Raw genomic sequence first — 19,373 nt, 5'->3', positions numbered from 1 at the left:
GGGGGAACGCCTGAGAGTGACACGCGTCGGGGAGGGGCGGGAAGCGGGACTCGCCAGGGCGTTCCCTCCTTCCCCCGGGGAGGGCCGAAGCGCTTCCGTCCCAGAGCCTTTTGGCCATCCAAGTTCCCACGTGGTTGCAATGCTGTACATATTTGCAGGTAGCGCGGGTTTTTATCCATCAAAAGGGGTGGAAACTCGCTATTGTAATCTTTGTCTACTGAGGAAAAGGAGACACCCCGAACACCTAAGTAAACTGTGTGCTGAAGGTATTGGTTTGAGTACCTCAAATCTTTCCCTGTTAAGTCTGAGATGTTCCTGTGACAACATAAACGTCCGCTGCTCCTGGTTCATATGAGCCTTTTGCAACAAGAACAGCTTTTCTCAGGCAAACCTTACCATGTCTTTGAAGTGCACAAGAGTCAAGAGGACGGATTGTTGGGAGCTCCAAGTAAGCAATAGATAAAATAGGTGACAGACAGTCAATATTTAGAGAGGAAAAAAGATAAACAGTTTGCTACAGTAAAGGCTACTAAACTGTTTTGTTTTATCTTTGCTGTGAACATATGGAAGTAAAGTTTTATTTTGGTTTTTTTTTAAACGTTGTCTCAAGTGGCCCAGGCTGGCTTAGAATTCCTTATTTAGCTGAGGATGACCATAAACTGATAGGCTGAGATTGCAAATCTTTGTCACAACTGTGGGTTCTTGGGATTGGTGTTTTAATGGACTGTAATAAACAGTAACAACCTGTAGCGCTACTTGGGTCATCAGAGGCTGGGGAAAATGATTTTTTTACTAATACCCCTAATGGACCACATATTATGATGGATAAATCTGATCTCATTTTACCAGACATTTTCTTCATGCTGTTATGTTGAGCCAAAGTATCATAACATTGATATTTTCTTCTAACAGAATCTCAAGATTTTTGTTTTATCCAGTTTGCTTCAATTTCTGCTAGCATGCAACAAAGATTATACTATCTGAGCCAGGGAAATGGCAAATTGGATGGACCTGAGTTTCATCCCCAGGGCCCATGTGATGGGGGTACGGAACCAACTGCTACAAATTGTCTTCCATGTTCCACATAGCATATGCACCACCCTGTATAGAAACAAACAACTAAATAAAAGTAATGCACGTGTTTTAAATTACTCCTTATCAGCTCCGCACAGTAGAACACACCTGTAATCAAGTTACCCAAGATTGGGTGAGAGCCCCCGCTGTGTAACCAGACCAACTAAGCTAAGCCACCAGTATTCAATGAGTCAATTACAGAGCCAAGTAGACTGGAACCGTAAGCTGCTGGGGCATCTGGTGACAGGGCAGGCAGTATGACCACACACACCCAGTGGTGACCAGCCCTACTTCCTTGAGAGTTGTCTACAAGGGCAAGAGGAGCAGCAGTCCCTTGCTGTCCCTCTGACAGCACCTAGATCTTCATGCTGCTCACCTGAGTGGAGAAGGTGGTGTCACTTAACTAAGCCTGCCAGGGCGTGGAGTGAGACCTCTGCAGACAAGTCAGCCAAGCAAAGGAGTGGGGAGGAGTCTCCAACCCCAGCCTGAAAACTTTCAAGCCCATGGGTGTCACCCAGCTGAAAAGCCCTGGATGGATGAAATTCTTAGTGGGTGTATGTTGTTGACAGGTATTGGCCACATCAAGGACCAAACCTCAGACCAAGACTCAGAGGGATAGCAATTCTTCCCTTTGTCCAAGTGTGACTGTTGGTAGTGAGGGCAGAAAATGTCCTCTGTAGCTTTCTTCCCCTAGATGTGTAAGGTCTGAAGACTGCCAGTGTTGACCCTGAATGGAATGGACATATAAGTCTGGAAGCCTATCCTGTGGTTCCGGTGACTAGAGTTTGGGGAAGGGGAATAAAAGCAGGTGAAAGAGGAGGGGAGAAAACAGATTAAAGAAACAGGTCCTGTGACCCTCCCCCTCTAAAGTCCATCTTTCTGGATCCTGACATGAGGTTTAGGTTTAAAGAGAGGGGAAGAGGCCTTAGAACTAAGCAGTCCTGCTTAGGATGTGATCCAGCTTTTCCAGACTTCAGTTTGTCCTATAAGAGGATCTGACAAGTTCTAAGAACTAAATGGGGTTTGTTTTTCCCTCAGATAGACAAGTCAAAGCTCTGGCAGACAGGCTTCAGCTTTCTTTTTTCTCCCAGCAGGAGATCACCTGGAGGAAATTCCAATTCCTTGGGGGACCATTGTTACAATAGTCTAATAGTCGAGGAAGGCGCTCAAGTATCTCTTTAGAGTATCTTTGTTTCCACCGGAATGGTTACAAATCTAAGCAGCAAGGAGATAAACTGGGGATTAGGAGTTCGGTTTTATCCTTAGCTACACAGGAAGTTGGAAGCAGAATGAGAAAAGAAACAAAATGAAAGAACATGCCTGCTTCTAGGGTTGATGGAGAGAGTTATTGCAGATAAAGGACAAGCACAGCCAGAGGCAGGGACTTTTGGGACAGTCCAGAGAGGTCAGGACTCTGAGCCACGAGAGGAGAGAACCAGGAATCAGCCTGGATGCCCAAGGAGGTGTGGTAACAAAGGTTGGATTATAAAGGGATGGGAAGGTTAGAAAAGGGCAACCCAACCCCTGGGCTAGAAAGGGAAGGGGTTGGAGTACAACCCTGAGGGTCCAGGAAGGGGTAGGGATAAAGGGATACTGGGAAAACCTGTTTGGCCAGGTCCACTTTGCTATGTTAAATAGGCACCTCAGCCTTTTGAAGCCCTGGTTTGAGAATTAACAGAGGCCAAACTGCTCTGTAGGTGACCCTGTCTCAAAAAAAAAAAAAAAAAAAACACAAAAACCGGGCCCAAGAGAAGAACATGGTGTGTGGAGAGGACCTACTGAGATGTCAGAGCAGGCAGTCACTACAAATGGAGCATTCAGATAAGGAAGAAGCAGAAGGTTACATCTGCAAAAGGTTTTATGTGGAACTGTGTCTCTTTTTTCCTAAAGACTGCCAGCAAGGCAAACCTGTCTGCCTTCTTGATAAGAGATTTAGGAGTCTTAACTAGTCAATGAATTGACTAATGAGCTAAGATGGCAGTTGATTATCTTAGCTACTTGTCTGTTTTCTACCTGGCAAGCTGCAGTTAGCTTAGTTGTCAATGTAATGAGAGATCTAGAAAGAATAAATTCTCATCTAGATTCCATATATTTAAATGACGGAGGTTAGTCTGTAGTCCACCTAGCAGTTCTCCCAGATCCCTGTGGACTCCATCACAGCTTGGGCATCAGGCCCAGAAGATGAGAGGCTTTTTCTTTTTCTTGAGGAGGGGAAACAAGGAAGAAATGACTCACCTGTCTAGGCAATATTGTTAGCATGCCTTCTAGGCTCTGCCCCACAGCTACCTGACAACAGCCAGGTGTGCCTGACTCAACTTTCCCCTGTCCTTTCTCTCCCCATTCCCCTCCCCCCTCTCTCCAAGTGTTCATGGCTGGCCTCTTTCCCTCCCCCCTCTGCCTGTCTCTGTCTCTACTCCCTGAACTCCCCTCTCCATGCCCTGAATACACTCTATGCTATACTATACCTTCCTGTTGCTGGTACTGATGTGTATAAAAGAAAAAGACGATGTCCCTGATTTAGGCACCACTGTTAGAAAAAGGATGAAGAGACTAGGGAAGGGGGTGTGGCCCATGGAGGTTTGGTGAAGCCTGGGGGCAAGGGGAATGCCTCTAGGGGAGTGTTGGGAATCCCTTCCCCCTGAGAGACCAGCCACAGGACAGTATAGTACAGAAGAGTTAAGAGGGTAGTAGAAGCAGAGAGGAGAGTAGAGAAAGTAGAGGCCACCAGCCATGAGCACATGGAGAGGGGGGAAGGGAATGGGGAGAGGAGGGGCAAGGAGGAGAGAACAAGAGTACAAGAGGGGAAGAGAGAGAGGAGGAGGCAAGCAGCCCCTTTTATAGTGTCAGATAACTGGGGCAGAGCATACCTGGCTATTGCCAGGTAACTGTGGGGTAGGGTATACCTGGCTTTTGCCAGGTAACTATGGGGTAGGGCTTACAGAATCCCAACAGGTACCTCCCGGGGAAAGGGATGCCTCAGCATGTGCCTGCAGGGGCACCCCCTTCCCCTGCACCATACCGCTCCTCTACCAAACATATCCCTGGATTATTTTTCTTTTTTATGAAACACAACAAATAGGAGACATTTCATTCTCCTGGTGCACCTCTGTTTGTCCACAGTTTAAGCCACGCCCTGGCAACACACAGGCAATGGAGCAGTCTTTCTTAGTGGTTCTATAGTACCACAATCTGGGTAGAGTCCTTTGTCACTGTGCCCATATCTTATTGGAGACCTTGTGGTGGAATTGGAAGAGTCACTTTTAGGAGTTGGAAGTCTCTGTCACAGTGAGCTTAAACACTTAATGTTACATTTAGCAGATCTCTGACAAGACTGAGAGCTAGCATGTATTAAGCACTCCCAAGTTAGACACTTTGTGTCTGTTTTTAGTTATTTGCTCTAAATTGCATCCAGCAAACATAAAGGTTGCATTGTACCTTAATAACAGTAGCAAAAACAAGGCTAAACTATCTTTAAGGCAGTGATCTTTAACCTTTAACATCAAAAAGACTACTGAGGCAATGTACGATCAAAAAAGTTATCTGAGCCTGACACTAGATTTGGAATGAGGAATTTGTATTAGTCTTTATTGTAAAAGAATCCACCAGGAGCTAGGTATGGTGGTGTTTCCTTCACTCTCAGCACTGGGGAAGCAGAGTCAGATGAAGTTTGGGGTCAGCCTGGACTACATAGAGTTCCAAACCAGCACAACCAGACCCTTTCTTTAAGAAAGAATAACAGAAAAAGAAAGGGCTAGAACGATGGCTCAGTGGTTCAGAACACTAACTGCTTTTCCAGAAGTCCTGAGTTCAAATCCCAGCAACCACATGGTAGCTCACAACCATCTCTAATGGGGATCTGATGCCCTCTTCTTGTCTGAAGACAGATACAGTGTATTCATATAAAATAAACCAATCTTTTTATAGAAAGTAAAAATAAGAAAATAACAAACCCTCTTTTCCACCTACTGGGCTATCTCCTCTAGCCTCAATAGGAGAGAAGGGGCCTAGTTTTACTGTAACTTGATATGCCAAGGCTGGTTGATACCCTTGGGAGACCTCCCCTTTTCCAAGAAGACCAGGAGGAGGAGTAGATGAGGGAGGGAGCAGGAAGGAGAAACTGGCTGAGATGTAAATTAGTTAATTTTAAAAAGAAAGAACTGGACCTCAAGACATGCTAATTTAGGAATAATAACAATAAACCTGAACAGTTCATATTTGCTATTTATAAAAAAAAAAAAAACAGGGCTGGAGAGATGGCTCAGTGGTTAGAGCACTGACTGCTCTTCCAGAGGTTCTGAGTTCAATTCCCAGCAACCACATGGTGGCTCACAACCATCTGTAATGAGATCTGATGTCCTCTTCTGGTGTCTCTGAAGACAGGGACAGTGTACTCATATACATGAGATAAATAAATTTAAAAAAAGAAAAAACAAAAATTAATAAGAGGAAAAAAATAACCAAATCACTTAAAAACAAATAGACAACAAAACACCAAAATATGGGGTTACTTTTGTGCGGGCCAACTCCTCCTGGGCATGGAGCTTGGAGTGTGACTGATATTACAAATGACATTGCATTCAAGAAAACCTATTTTCCCTTTCCCTGTGGAATCAAATCAAATACAAATAGTTTCTTGATTCCTGGTCAGGGTGTGTGTGAATTCTTCCCCTTCTAGTGCTTTTGTTTTGAATCCCTGAAGTTTTTGTGCACACTGTTGCAGTCTCTGAATTCATATGTATCAATCACTCTGTTGTTTACATCCAGATTGCAGTTTCACCCCCTCCTCTCTTTCTAGACCCTCTGCCTCCTCCATTTCGATACATAAAAGGGCCAGTCTCCATGGATGTCAACCAGCCTTGTGTATCAAGCTGCAGTAAGACAAGGCACCTTGGCTCCTATCACGGCTGACTGAGGGAGCCCAGTAGAAGGAAAGGATCCCCAAAGTAAGGAACAAAGTCAGAGACAGCCCCTCCTCCTACTGTTAGGAATCATCTAATGAAAACATCTAAATGAAATAATCCAGAACAGTAAGTACGTTTGCAGAGCAAGAAGAGATCACCGCAGATAAAAACAACTCAGTTAGAGCCTTTACATTCTTCCAGCCTTTAAAAAGTATTCTTTTCACTTTGACAGGCACTAAATATATGGACTCTAAAAGGGTATATGCAGGAGGGAGAGATGGCTCAGAGGTTGAGAGCACTGACTGCTCTTCCACAGGTCCCTAGTTCAAATCCCAGCTCACACCCATCTCTGATGCCCTCTTCTGGTGTGTCTGAAGACAGTAATGGTGCACTCACATATAATAAATAAATAAATCAAAAAAATTTAAAAAGGAGTATATACATTGTTACATATGAATCTATGTCCAATTAAGGTATTAGGGGTGATGCAATTTCCCCTGAGTTCCTCAGTGTCCTATTTTTTATGATGTGGGATGTCACTTAAATATGGGAAAAAAAACCCACATGCATTATCTTCTTTATCTTCAATATTGGATTATGGGAGTATTAATAAAATGGACAGCATCTCAGATATTTTCTCCATAATAATGCACAGAGAACATTTTCAGCAGATATCAACTGAGAAATAAATCTACTGTATTCTTACCACTCTTAACCACTGAGCCATCACTCCAGCCCACTTATTTTTTTGTATTTTGGAGAGAGAGGGGAGAGGAGGGAGAGAGAGAAGTTGGGTGGGCAGAGAGGGTCTGGAAGAAGTTGGGGGAAGGAGATATGATTAAAATAAATTGTAAGAAATAAAAATAGACTGGATGTATTTCTTTTTGATCTTTATAGATAAAGATTTATATAAACTGTGGTTTTTGTATCTGCTTTCTGCAATTTAATATGGTATTTCCAGTACTCATTTATACTGTTCTACAGTATACTACACTTATTTTCATGCCTGTATAGATTTTGTAATTTTAGTATTCTACAATTCACAGTTAAATTCTATTTTTCTTTATTTTATATATGTGAGTGCACTGTAACAGACACACCAGAGAGGGCATCTGATCCCATTAAGATGGTGATGTGGTTACTGGGATTTGAACTCGGTGCATCTGGAAGAGCAGCCAATGCTCTTGACCAGTGAGCCGTCTCTCAAGGCCCCAAATTCTATTTTTATTTTAATTTTTTGTATGTTTCATACACGATATATCTCTGGCTGTCCTGGAACTCTCTTTGCAGACCAGGCTGGCCATGAACTCCTGGTGATCACCGGCCTGTGCTTCCAGAGTGCGGGCATTAAAGTGTGTGCCAGTGTCATGCCAACTCTCATTCTGTCCAAAGACTACTGCTGCTTTTCTGAACAGGACGTTCCTGGCTTGTGTGTGTGTATAATGTAGTTGCAATGGATATACATATGGATTGCTCATTGCTGGGTCACAGAATACAGTATCAGCCTTAATAGGTTATGCCAAATATATTTAGAATGGTGTACTAATTTTTAAATCACCTTGGCCCAAGCCTGGTGACCTTGGTAATTTTCACTTTAAATATGAAGGATGTGATGGTTTCGGGTTTGTTTGGCTTATTTGTTTTGGTTTTGGTTTAATTTTTCAAGACAGGGTTTCTCTGTATAACAGCCCTGGCTATCCTGGAACTCATTCTGTAGAGCAGGCTGGCCTGAAACTCACATAGAAATGTCTGTCTCTGCCTCCTGGTTGCTGGTATTAAAGGCCTGTGCTACATGCCTAGCTGTTTACTAAAGATTGTAAGTACTATTGTACTGGCTGGTTTTGTGTCAACTTGACACAGTTGGAATTATCACACAGAGGCAATTCCTCCATGAGCTCCAGCTGTAAGGCATTTTCTCAACTAGTGATCAAGGGAGGAGGGCCCAGTCCATTGTGGGTGGTGCCATCCCTGGGCTGGTAGACCTGGGTTCTATAAGAAATCAGGCTGAGCAAGCCAGGGGAAGCAAGCCAGTAAGTGACATCACTCCATGGCCTCTGCATCAGCTCCTGCTTCCTTACCTGCTTGAGTTCCAGTCCTGACTTCCTTTGATAATGAACAGCAGTGTGGAAGTGTAAGCTGAATAAACCCTTTCCTCCCCAACTTGCTTCTTGGTCATGATGTTTGTGCAGGAATAGAAACCCTGACTAAAACAACTATAATACTAACTTTTAGTTTTTAGTTTAGAAAAATAATTTAAAGACATCATCTAATTACATTTAGCTGTGTTGCTTTTCCCTCTTCCTAAAACAGTTTTCCTTTCACTGTTGCCTTTAGTCTTCTTAAGTGTCTGCATCATCACTAGACTGGATTTGTTACCCACCAGTCTTGCCAGGCTCAATGTTCTCGTTCCTAATCTTTGACTTAGAAAACTATTTGCATCTCCTTTCTGTCAACAGAATTTCATTCTTGGGCTAAAACAAAAAAAAAAAAATAGCTCAGTAGTTAAAGATGGCTTACCACTCTTCCAGAATACTTTTATTTTCTAGAATCCACTCAAACATTTCACAAGTGCCTGGACCTTTTTCACAGACATACATATACACATTTTATAAAAATTATAAAATCTTTTAAAAGTACATTTGTGGCCAGAGAGATGGCTGAGCAGTTAAGAGCCCTTGCACAAGGACCCAGGTTCTGTTCATTGTGCTGTTCATAGGCAGCCTGTAACTCCAGGGCCAACGAAATATGTCTCCACCTGCTGGCCACCATCCGTAACTGCATGCATAAGGTATACATAGGCAAATTCAGGTGCACACACAGACACAAATAACAATCACAGGTCAGAAATGTTCATTCACGTCACATTTGCAGTTGTGGTGTCTTTCTCCAAAGAATACTTGCTACAATTGTATAAAGTTAGTAATTTTATGTATTTGCCCATTTCTTTTGTTGTAAATGAGTCTTGGTGTTACTTATGCAAATGTGGCATCAAAAACAGAACAACAACAATTTTGGAGTTAGGAAGTAGTCATAGATCCAATCTTTATATAAGGCAAAAACTGATATGAGGACAATATAAACACAATAAAGTCCATCATTTCTTTGAAAGGAATTCCTCACATTTAAGTATCATGATTTAAACCCTGCAGCTTAATAGGTTCTGTCATTCTCATGCCATCCAAGGACCAAACCTATGCTTAGACTTTCCCCACTTTTTAAAGCTAAAAGATGAGGCCAAAACAACTCACTTATGAAGAAGGAGTCTGGGCAGGCATTGGCTTTTATAGCAGCATTTGGGAGGCAGAGGCAGGTGGATCACTAAGTTTGAGGCCAGCCTTGTGTATAGAGGAGTTCTAGGACAGCCACAGTAAGAAACATTGATTCAAATGAAGGAGGAAAAGGAGAAAGAAGAGAAAGAGGAGGTAACTCTAAGGCAGGAAACATAACATGTATAGTACTATTTTCATGTATGTATGTATGCATGTATGTATGTTTATGTATCCCTTTGTTTAGTGTGTGCAGGATATGAACACCTAGTGTTTGGGGGGGTCAGAGAATAACTTTTGGGGAATCTGTTTTGTCTTTCCACCATGGTTTTTTTGTTTGTTTTGGTTTTTGTTGATTTTTATTTGTTTGTTTGAGGCAAGCTCTTGCTTGTGTTTTACTGCTATACTGCATACTCCAGACTAACTGGCCTGTTTCTAGAGCTGCTCCTGTCTCCACCTCCTCTCCTGCTATAGGAGTGCTGAGATCGGAAATAGGTGGCTGTAGCATCTGCCTTCATTTTCACAATTTTATTTTATGTGCATGGATGTTCTGCTTATATGCATGTCTGTACCACATGATTGTAACTTCAGACTACAGTTATAGGTGGTAGCTGCCATGTGGGGGCTGGGATTTGAACTTGACGAAGTCATCTCGCCCCTAGCTACAACAACTACTACTACTTTTTAAAATAATATGGGCTCTAGGGTTTCAACCTCCATCTTCAGGCTTGTATTGAAAATGAGTTTAGCTCCTTACCTAGGCATTCTCTGAGACTCAGAGATAAAATTTTATTTCAAGGGTAATTCAAATTTCATGCTTCTTGGAAACTTGTTTGTATGGTTTCATTATTGATTTTTGTGGTTCCAGGGATCAAACCCAGGCTCTTTTACAAACTAAGCATCATCCCCAGTCCGACCTGCTCCTTTTTATGATTAACAAACAACTGGTAATTGTGAGATGACCATGGGTCACAGTACCAGTAGGTGGTCAGCATATAAACATAGAATAAGCTATTGTTTGCCTTGTACAGAGAAAAGGAAGGAGGGGAGGTGGTAATATGACAGTGACAAGTCATAGGTTATGGGTTGAATGGATTAGTTTCTGTTTTTACCCAATTCTGAGTCCCCATGGCAAAAATCTGTCATATTTATTTACTTTTATATACACCAGAACCTTCAGTGTACTTACTTTCCTAGTATTTCCCCATACTTCACTTCTGACAGAATCTCATTCAGTACCAATAATAAAATAAGCACTCAATATCTTTTTGTAAAAATGTACGTTGTGTTGTTGGTAAATGGAAGTTTTTTCCCATCTTCATGGAGAAGGTTGTGCTTGTGTTTGTTATTTTGATTTTAGTTAAGAAAAAATCCACCAGATGGCAACCTCATCTGTATTTAGAACATGATGTGATATGCAGTCCTTGGTAACTCATTACTGGTCCCTTGAGACAGATATTCCCTGATTAGTAGTTGATTTCTATAGCAATCCTAGTAAATGGATACCTGAAGTCACTTGGGAGTGGTTGTTGGAAGGTGGAGGAGAGACGTACACGTTACTAAGTACGAAATACTAAATACTAAACGCAAAATTACAGTTTTCTATATTGCCCTCTTAAGTAGATCTCGAACATGAAGGTAAAATGAATGTAATTAATTTTTCCCAGGTCTGGGGCTACAAACAATACTATTACTTCATGGGTTGCCAGTTCTTTTAGTTGCTTGCTGAATTCAATGGTATTCTGAAGGTTATCTGGCTCTCTGCTTAAAAAGCAAACTGTCTTCCTCATGTCTGAGCTTAACAGTATGTAGAAAGTACGTCTGGGGATATTTAATGTGTCCCTTGTTTTCTGTTTATAAACAACCTGCCCTCGTGTACTAATTAGGTGGAAGATATTGTATATATTTATTAGTTACTTGTCAAGGCAAAGGTTGCTACAGGGTTGCTTATATATGACCTACAAATTACTAAATGTATATGCAGTAGTAAATATTTGCAAAAAATATTTAAAAATAGGTGTGTGGACATTTATTACTTAGTAGCTAAAGTTTGAATGATATCTGATATTTACTAATCCATTTGCAAAGCTGAGAGTGATCGTAGATACCTGGAATCCTAACCCTTCGAAGGTGGAGACAGGAGAATGAGAAATTCAAGGACCTACTCTGCTACACAGCAAGTTAGAGATTGCTATGTAAGACCCCATCTCAAATCACAAGTTCACGTATCATAGTTAGTCCAATCTATGCATTTTCTAAAATTTCATGTCACCAGGAAATAGATGAGTATGAAGATCAGAAAATGAAGTCAATGGAAGCCAAGCTTTCTTCACCAGGAGAGTGAGCTATTGGGAACTTGCTGCCATGCCTGGGGCCTGCGTTTCATCCCTGAAATTTACATGGTGGAAGGAGAAAACTGACTTTCTCAAATTGTCCTCTAACCTCACATGCATACTGTGGTATGTTCACACATGTAAGCAAGAACACAATGCACTCACATGCATCTGCTCACATGGACAAGCCTGCACACACACACATAAATAAAATGTAAAAAACAAAAACAACCAAAAAGAAGAATGGCTCAAAAGACATTTTGATAATCAGCACTATCACTCCTAGTGATATATCCCTATCAGGCCAGAAGTGTCAAGTCTGGAAGCTACAACTCCATCAGAAGAAGGCTCTCCAGCTGAGCATCATGGCTTAGGCCTGTAATACTAGTGCTCGGGAAGCAGAGCAGGAAGATCACTAGTATGAAGCCAGCCCAGTCTATATAGAAGGTTCATAAGGAGATTCTTTTTTTTTTAATTTTTAAAAACAATTTATCATATTTATGTATGTGAGTGCACTGTAGCTGTCTTCAGACACACCAGAAGAGGGCATAGGATCCCATTACAGATGGTTGTGAGCCACCATGTGGTTGCTGGGAATTGAACTCGGGACTTCTGGAAGAGCAGTCCATGCTCTTAACCCCTAAGCTATCTCTCCAGCACTCGATTGCTTCTTAAAAATATTCTTGGCACCTGGAAGGTGGACATAAGAGGATTAGAAATTCAATATGCAAGGTCCATATGCACGCCAAATATCCATGCAAGTTCAAGATCAGCTTGGGTAACTGAGTAAATAATTAAATAAAATAACACAACCAATATGCAGACTCGTGAAATGGATACATAGTTCTCAAAAGAGAAAGTACAGCAGCCAATAAATATGGGGGAAAAGCCCAACCTCAGAAACCAGCAGAAAATATCAAGTGATAACTACGTCAAGGGCCAAGGGATATGGAAGAGCCGGTGAGAGCACTTGTGGCAGGCATAGTAAGCCTGGTGAGGAGACTACTTCCCAGAGCATAAGGCAGAAGGAAAGGGGCTTAAAAAATGTCACCAGACAGCATCTGGGCCCCATAGCAGAGGTTTGCCTACTTTGCTGGGTTCAAACACACCTATGTGATGTTTCCATTCAATTTTATTAAATTACGTGACATTTTTTTTTTATCTGAAAAGTGTTGATTTATCACTTCCTTTGTTGAATTACAATTCAAAACTTCATGAAACCACTACCACCGTGGAACACAGAATTTGGAGACTCTAAATCTGTCTGAACTCATGGGCCACAAAGACTTAGATATGACTCCAGAGTAAAGTATCTTTATAAAAGATTTATTTTGATATTTTACATGTATAAGTGTTTTGTCTGCATGCATATATGTGAACCTCTCCCATAGTTGGTGGCCATGGACATCAACCAGGTCATTAGCCAGCTTTTGGGTGCTGCTTCCTCTGTAAAAGCAGCAAGAGCTCATTACTAATTGAGCCATCATCTCTCCCACTTCAGTCCTTATTGGAAAGAGAAGTAGCAGCTAACACACATAGCAGAGACTTTAGGCATGCACCAGGAGGGAAACTCTTTGATGAGAATCAGAGGTGTGATTAAATTATTGTAGTCAATAATGTTAGAATGGCACACAGGTAAATCCTCAGTTGACTAGAGCAAAGAACTATTCCCCCCTCACCCACCCAGGTTAACAATGAAGCCATTCACAAGTTTCTGATGCCTTATTGTGAATTGTGTAATTTGGGAAGTATTTGCCTAGAGACCATGCTATTTACAAATTTGACCTAGGGATGTGCGAATGTCTCACCTGACCTAATAATTTTCCCCATTTCTTTCTTTTTCTATTCTTTCTTTCTTTCTTTCTTCCTTTTTTTTTTTTTTTTTTTTTTTTTTTTTTTTTTTTTTGGTATAGGGTTTCTCTGTGTAGCCCTGGCTGTCCTGGAACTTATTCTGTAGACCAAGTTGGCCTCAGAACTCGGAGAGATCTGGCCACCTCTGCCACCTGAGTGTTGGGATTAAAGGCATGCGCCATCACGCTTAGCTTGGTTCTGCTTTTCTACCTTGAGGAATTCTAACTTGGGAAGACAAAACTGAATGAAAAGAAGAAGCAAAAACGGAGAGGTATAGGGGTAGAGGAAGTTTATTGTAGATAAAAGAAAGAGGCCAGGACATCTGGGAAGAGTCCAGAGTGAAGATGACCGGACTAAGTCAGCCCATGTGAGAAAAGAGGAGGGATCAGACCAAGAGACCAGGAAAGGCAAAAAAGGATAGACGAAAAGGCCAGGTGATCAAAATGGGTGAATTATATAGGCTAGGGAACCTGGGAGAAGGGTAGCCCAGCCCCTGGGCTGGAGAAGTTTAAGGTAAGGCTCAGAGTATTCCAGCCATATCCTGTAACAGGTAGGGACTGAGGGATGCTGGGAGAACTTGGAGGCCAGATCTGCCTTAATATGTTAATGAGCACCTCAGTTAGCCTTTTGTCCTAGGTTTTAGGCCTAATGAAAACAACTTGTCTACAAGATAATCATGAGTATTTTAAAAACAGTTTTCCATGAGACCTGTGTCTAATACTGCTCAGGTGGCCAAGAACTAAGCCTAGATAGATAGACAGTCTACAGACCCAGAGGAAAACCGAATACTGATGGAACAGTGATATACCAGCATAATGACTCCTCGTGACATCCTGCTATACTCTTGGAGTACAGGTCTAAGTCACACAGGGTAGCAGTGCTGAGAGAAGATATGGGCACATGCACCCATTCCTTACCCAGAAACTATTTCCAATTGATAATCCCTCAAAAAGGAACAATTAGTTTTGTCAAGTAGAACCTTACTGGGTGGGGGATATAAGCCACATTCTAGGCCAGAAGTAACACCCATGGATAGATGGCCAACACAAAATGAACTCAGTGGCATCTGAGTTTTTGGAGGTTTTTGTTTTTTGTCTCATAATGCTTGGGAATAATGTCTGGGCAGTTTTCTACCTTGTAGGTCTTTTGTTGTTGTGTTTTCCAATTTTGTGTGTTTTTGTAATGGGATTCCTGTGTAAGCAAATGTGTATGTCTCCATGACTTTAGGTATTTCTTGTGCATGTTCTTTGGTTCTTATTTATTCCCTATTACTTCAATTTGTGCTATTCTGGTTTGTTCGTTTGGTGGATTTAAAGAATGCCTATTCATTTTCCAATGAGAAAGAGAAAGGTAGTGGATTTGGGTGGATCAGGGGAGTAGGGAGAATCTGGGAGGAGTTGAGGGAGGGAAAACCATTATCAGAATATATTGTATGAAAAAAATCTATTTTTAATAAAAAAAGAAAATAATCTGTTTCTTTTACTAACAGGACATGATTTTTGTACTGGCTAGTTTTATGCCAACTTGACACAAGCTAGAGTCATCAGAGATGAGGGGAGCCTTAATTGTGAGAGGTGACTCCGTGGTTAGGAGCACTGACTGCTCTTCCAGAAGCCCTGGAGTTCAATTTCCAGCAAACACATGGTAACTCACAACCATCTGTAATGAGATCTGATGCCGTCTTCTGGTGTGTCTGAAGGCAACTACAATGTACTCATAAAATAAATAAATCTTAAAAAGAAAGAAAGAAAGAAAGAAAATGTCTCTATAAGATAGGGCTGTAGACAAGCCCGTGAAGTAATTTTTTTTCTCTTTTGAGACAAGGTTTTTCTCTGTAGACCAGGCTGTTCTTGAACTCGGAGATCCTCCTGCCTCTGCCTCCTGATATCTGTGATTAAAGGCATGGGTCATTACCGCTGGGCCTGTAAGGCATTTTAAATTAGTGATTTATGGGGGAGGGCCTGGCCTATTGTAGTGAGGCATTCCTTGTCTTATTTTCTGGGGTCCTATTAAATTAAAAAACAGGCTAAGCAAGCTATGTTGAACAAGCCAGTAAGCAGCACCCTTCCATGACCCCCTCCATCAGCTTCTACCTCCATGTTTCTGCCCTGCTTGAATTTGTCCTCACTGCTTTTGATGATGAATGAAATAATGGGGAGTGAAAAGAGGAAATAAAAAGGAAAAGCAAAGGAGTACACCTGCTCCTATGTATGATGAAAGAGAAAGTTTATTATAAGTATGTAGGAGAGCTTAGACAAAGGAAGAGACACCTGGGAGAATCCAGAGTGGGTGTGACCACACTAAGTTGTGGGGAGAGGAAGAGAGAGAAGATAGGAGAACCAGGTGCAGCATCAAGGAGACCAAAGGAGGGCTGGAGAGATGACTCGGTGGTTAAGAGCACTGACTGCTCTTCCAGAGGTCCTGAGTTCAATTCCTAGCAACCACATGGTGTCTCACAACCATCTGTAATAGGATCTGATGCCCTCTTCTGGTGTGTCTGAAGACAGCTACAGTGTACTCATCCATATAATAAATAAATCTTTTAAAAAAAGACCAAAGGAACAAATGAGACAAGTAACCAAAATGTCCGGAGAATATAGGGAAGAACCTCTGGGCTGGAGAAAAAGGGAACACCAGAAGTACCTGGCCCAAGGTCTGCTTTGATATGTTAAATAGGCAGCTTAGCCTTTTGTCTCAGCTACCAAGCTAGCGGTTACTTCCTGCTGTGATTGACCTAAATAAACCCTTTCCTTCCCACGTTGCTTTTAGTTCACTAAATTTCATCACAGCAATAGTAACCTTAAATATTTTTTTTTTTTCCAGACAGTGTCTTATGTACCCCCAGCTGGTCTCAAGCTTGCTGTGTAGCCAGGGATAATTTTGAACTTAAGATCTTTTTGCTCTGTCTTTCAGAGACGTAGATTATCAGTGTGTGTCAGCGCACCTGGTTTATGTGGTGCTGAGGATGGAACCTAGGGACATAGAAGGCAAGCTTTAGACCCCAGTACAACATTTTCAAATAATCAGAGGAAAGCAAAAGTTCTATAAAATAACTTAATCATTTAACCTATTTTTTGCGTGTTGGAATGCATATAGTTTTTGGAATTAAAAACACTAATTAGAGATAATAAAATGCAACTAAAATCATTCTTGTGATATATGAAATCTGTTACTAGGCAACTTGTACAGAAGATACATCTAATGTTATCCTGTGAAATGAAATTTTCATATTTTTTTACTTAGATATACTTATAGGTCACAGGAAATGGCAAGTAAAAGAAACATAGAAGGAAACATGGCATAGTCATACTCTTTCTATAGCTTTCCCTAACATTAACAGCTTACCCAAGTCCAATACCATATCAAATTTAACATACTGATGTTGGTATAAGCCATAAAGCCTATTCAGATTTTATAATACACGGTGTGTCTGCATATGTGTGGCCTTGCACACCACTGCAATCAACTTAATCAACTATATGGTTTAAAAGCCCGTTCTCTACTCATACCAGGGTCACCCCCTTTCTCCCATTCTCAATGCTTCGCAATCATAAATCTGCCATTGCATGAATTTTGCACAAATAAAACCACATTGTATGTGAGCTTTCAGACCGTATATTTTCACTCAGGATAATCCCTTGAGATCTGTTCCTATTGCTATAAATAGCAGTTCTTTGGTTGTTTTTTTTTTTTTTTTTTTTTTTTGCTTTCAAAGTAGTCTACCCATCCACCCATTGAAAACATTAGGGTAATTTCTAGTTTTTTACTATTATGAATTAGTGGCTGTGAGCCTTTATGTACAAGTCCCTGTATGAAATAACTATTTATCTGAGGTAAATGCCAAAATTTCAACTGTTTGATCATATGGCCAAAACTACTTTTAGATTGGGAAGACTGTCAAACTATGTACCATTTTTATATTCCCACCAGCAATGTATAAGTAATACAGCCTTCCCACGTTCTCACTAGCATTTACAATCACCACTATTTTCATTAACCATTCTAATAACTGTAGAGTACTCTCTCTTTGTAATTTTGTATTGCATTTATTTTATTGCTAGTGATATTCACATTCTTTTCATGTAGTGGCCACTTGTTTGATGAAATGTTTGTGCATATTGTTTTGTTTGTACTTTTTTTCCCCATTTGAGATGTGTCATGAGCTTTCACTATGTAACCCAGACTGGTCTGGAACTCATGATGATGCTTCTGCCTCAGCATCCAAAGGGGCTGAAACTACAGGTATATGACATGCTGTCCTGCCTTACTTGCAATAGTCTTCTCTGTTTTGTTTTGTTTTATGTGTATGGGTGTTTTACCTGCATTTATGTCTACATACCATGTCTGAGGCTGGTGCTCTTGGAGGCCAGAAGATGGTGTCAGATCCTGGGAACTGAAATTACAGATGTCTCTGAGTCACCATGTGTTTGCTGGGAATTGAATCCAGGTCCTCTGGAAAAGCAGTTGGCACTCTTAGCCACTGAGCCATCTCTCCAGCCTGCTTATCTCCTTCTTAATTGAATTGTTTCAATTTTGAATTTTGATAGGTATTTATATATGCAAAGCCTTAACTAGACATGATTGAGAATATTGCCCCTCTGCACTGCTGTTTGTCTTATTCCCTTGCCAGAAACTCTTGATTTATTAAAAAGATTTATTCATTTATTTTTTATATATAAGTACAGTGTAGCTGTCTTCGGATACACCAGAAGAGGGCATCAGATCCATTACAGACCTCATTGTGAGCCACCATGTGGTTGCTGGGATTTGAACTGAAAACCTCTGGAAGAGCAATTACTGAGCAATCACTCTTAATCACTGAGCCATCTCTCCAGCCAAAACTGTCTTGTTTCAGTAAAGTACAGTTTATCAGTTTTTAGTTTCATCATTCATTTTTTATATCCTGTAAAAACTTTATATAACTTAATCTAGAGCGTAAAGATTATTTTTCTTGAAAGAACCTAGGGGTTTTCCACCAGCCTTACACCCACTGCCTCAGGTCAAGTCTAGGCTAAGTTCCACTCTCCATCCACAGTTTTTTGGAGGAGCAGAAACATTCTTAAAAATAACACAGAAAGTACTGACTGATAGTAACCTGACCCTCTGGTCCTATGGCCTGTCACATGCTTGCTAGACAATAGATTCAAAGGCTAATACGCTTAGCCAGTGAATTCAAATTATAACCTTGCTGTTGTAACCTGTACCCCTAAAGAGTATAAAAACTGAAAAAAAGTATAAAAACTGCTGTAACGGCCTTTCGGGTTCACCTCTCCTCTGGATGTAGGCCACCCCAGTGCACTGGACTAATAAACCTGCTTTTGCATCAATCCCCGATCTCTCGTCTCATTCATGGGAGCCTCAAATAGATAAGACTCAATTTGGGTCTTACATCCTCATCTTCTTTCTAGACATTTTATAATTTCACATTTCACATTCATGTTTACTAGCCATTTTTAGTTTAATTTTAACTAAAGTATGAAGTATATAGGCCATGATTCACTTTTTGACATATGGATATCCAACTTATCCAGTGCCATGTGTTAAAGAGGCCATCTATCTATCCTCTATTAGGACACTTGTGCTACTTTGACAAAAATAAATGTTTATGGAGATCTGTTTGGGGGTTTTATATTTTATTCTATTGATCAAAATCTATCTATTCTCTTGAAAAGATCATTTTAATACAAAGAGCTAAATTCTTACTTTGAATTAATATTACATTTGTTGGGAAATTTTATAAGCTTTTAAATATTCCATAAAAAAGGAATCTAACATGAGCAAAATATTAGCATATTTATTACTTCTTTTGAGATTTAGTATTAACTATGGCAAATGAAATGTTTTGTTTACAAAAGATGGAGCCCAGGCAACCCTAGCGAAGGTTATGGTAGAGCACAGGAGGACCTGGACAAACACGGTCGGAGGGGGAGGCGGCCATAAACTGCTGC

This window comes from Micromys minutus (assembly GCF_963924665.1).
Source record: "Micromys minutus genome assembly, chromosome: X".
NCBI classification, from domain to species: Eukaryota; Metazoa; Chordata; class Mammalia; order Rodentia; family Muridae; genus Micromys; species Micromys minutus.
The sequence above is the reverse complement of the archived record's forward strand: the minus strand, read 5'-3'. Positions refer to the sequence as shown.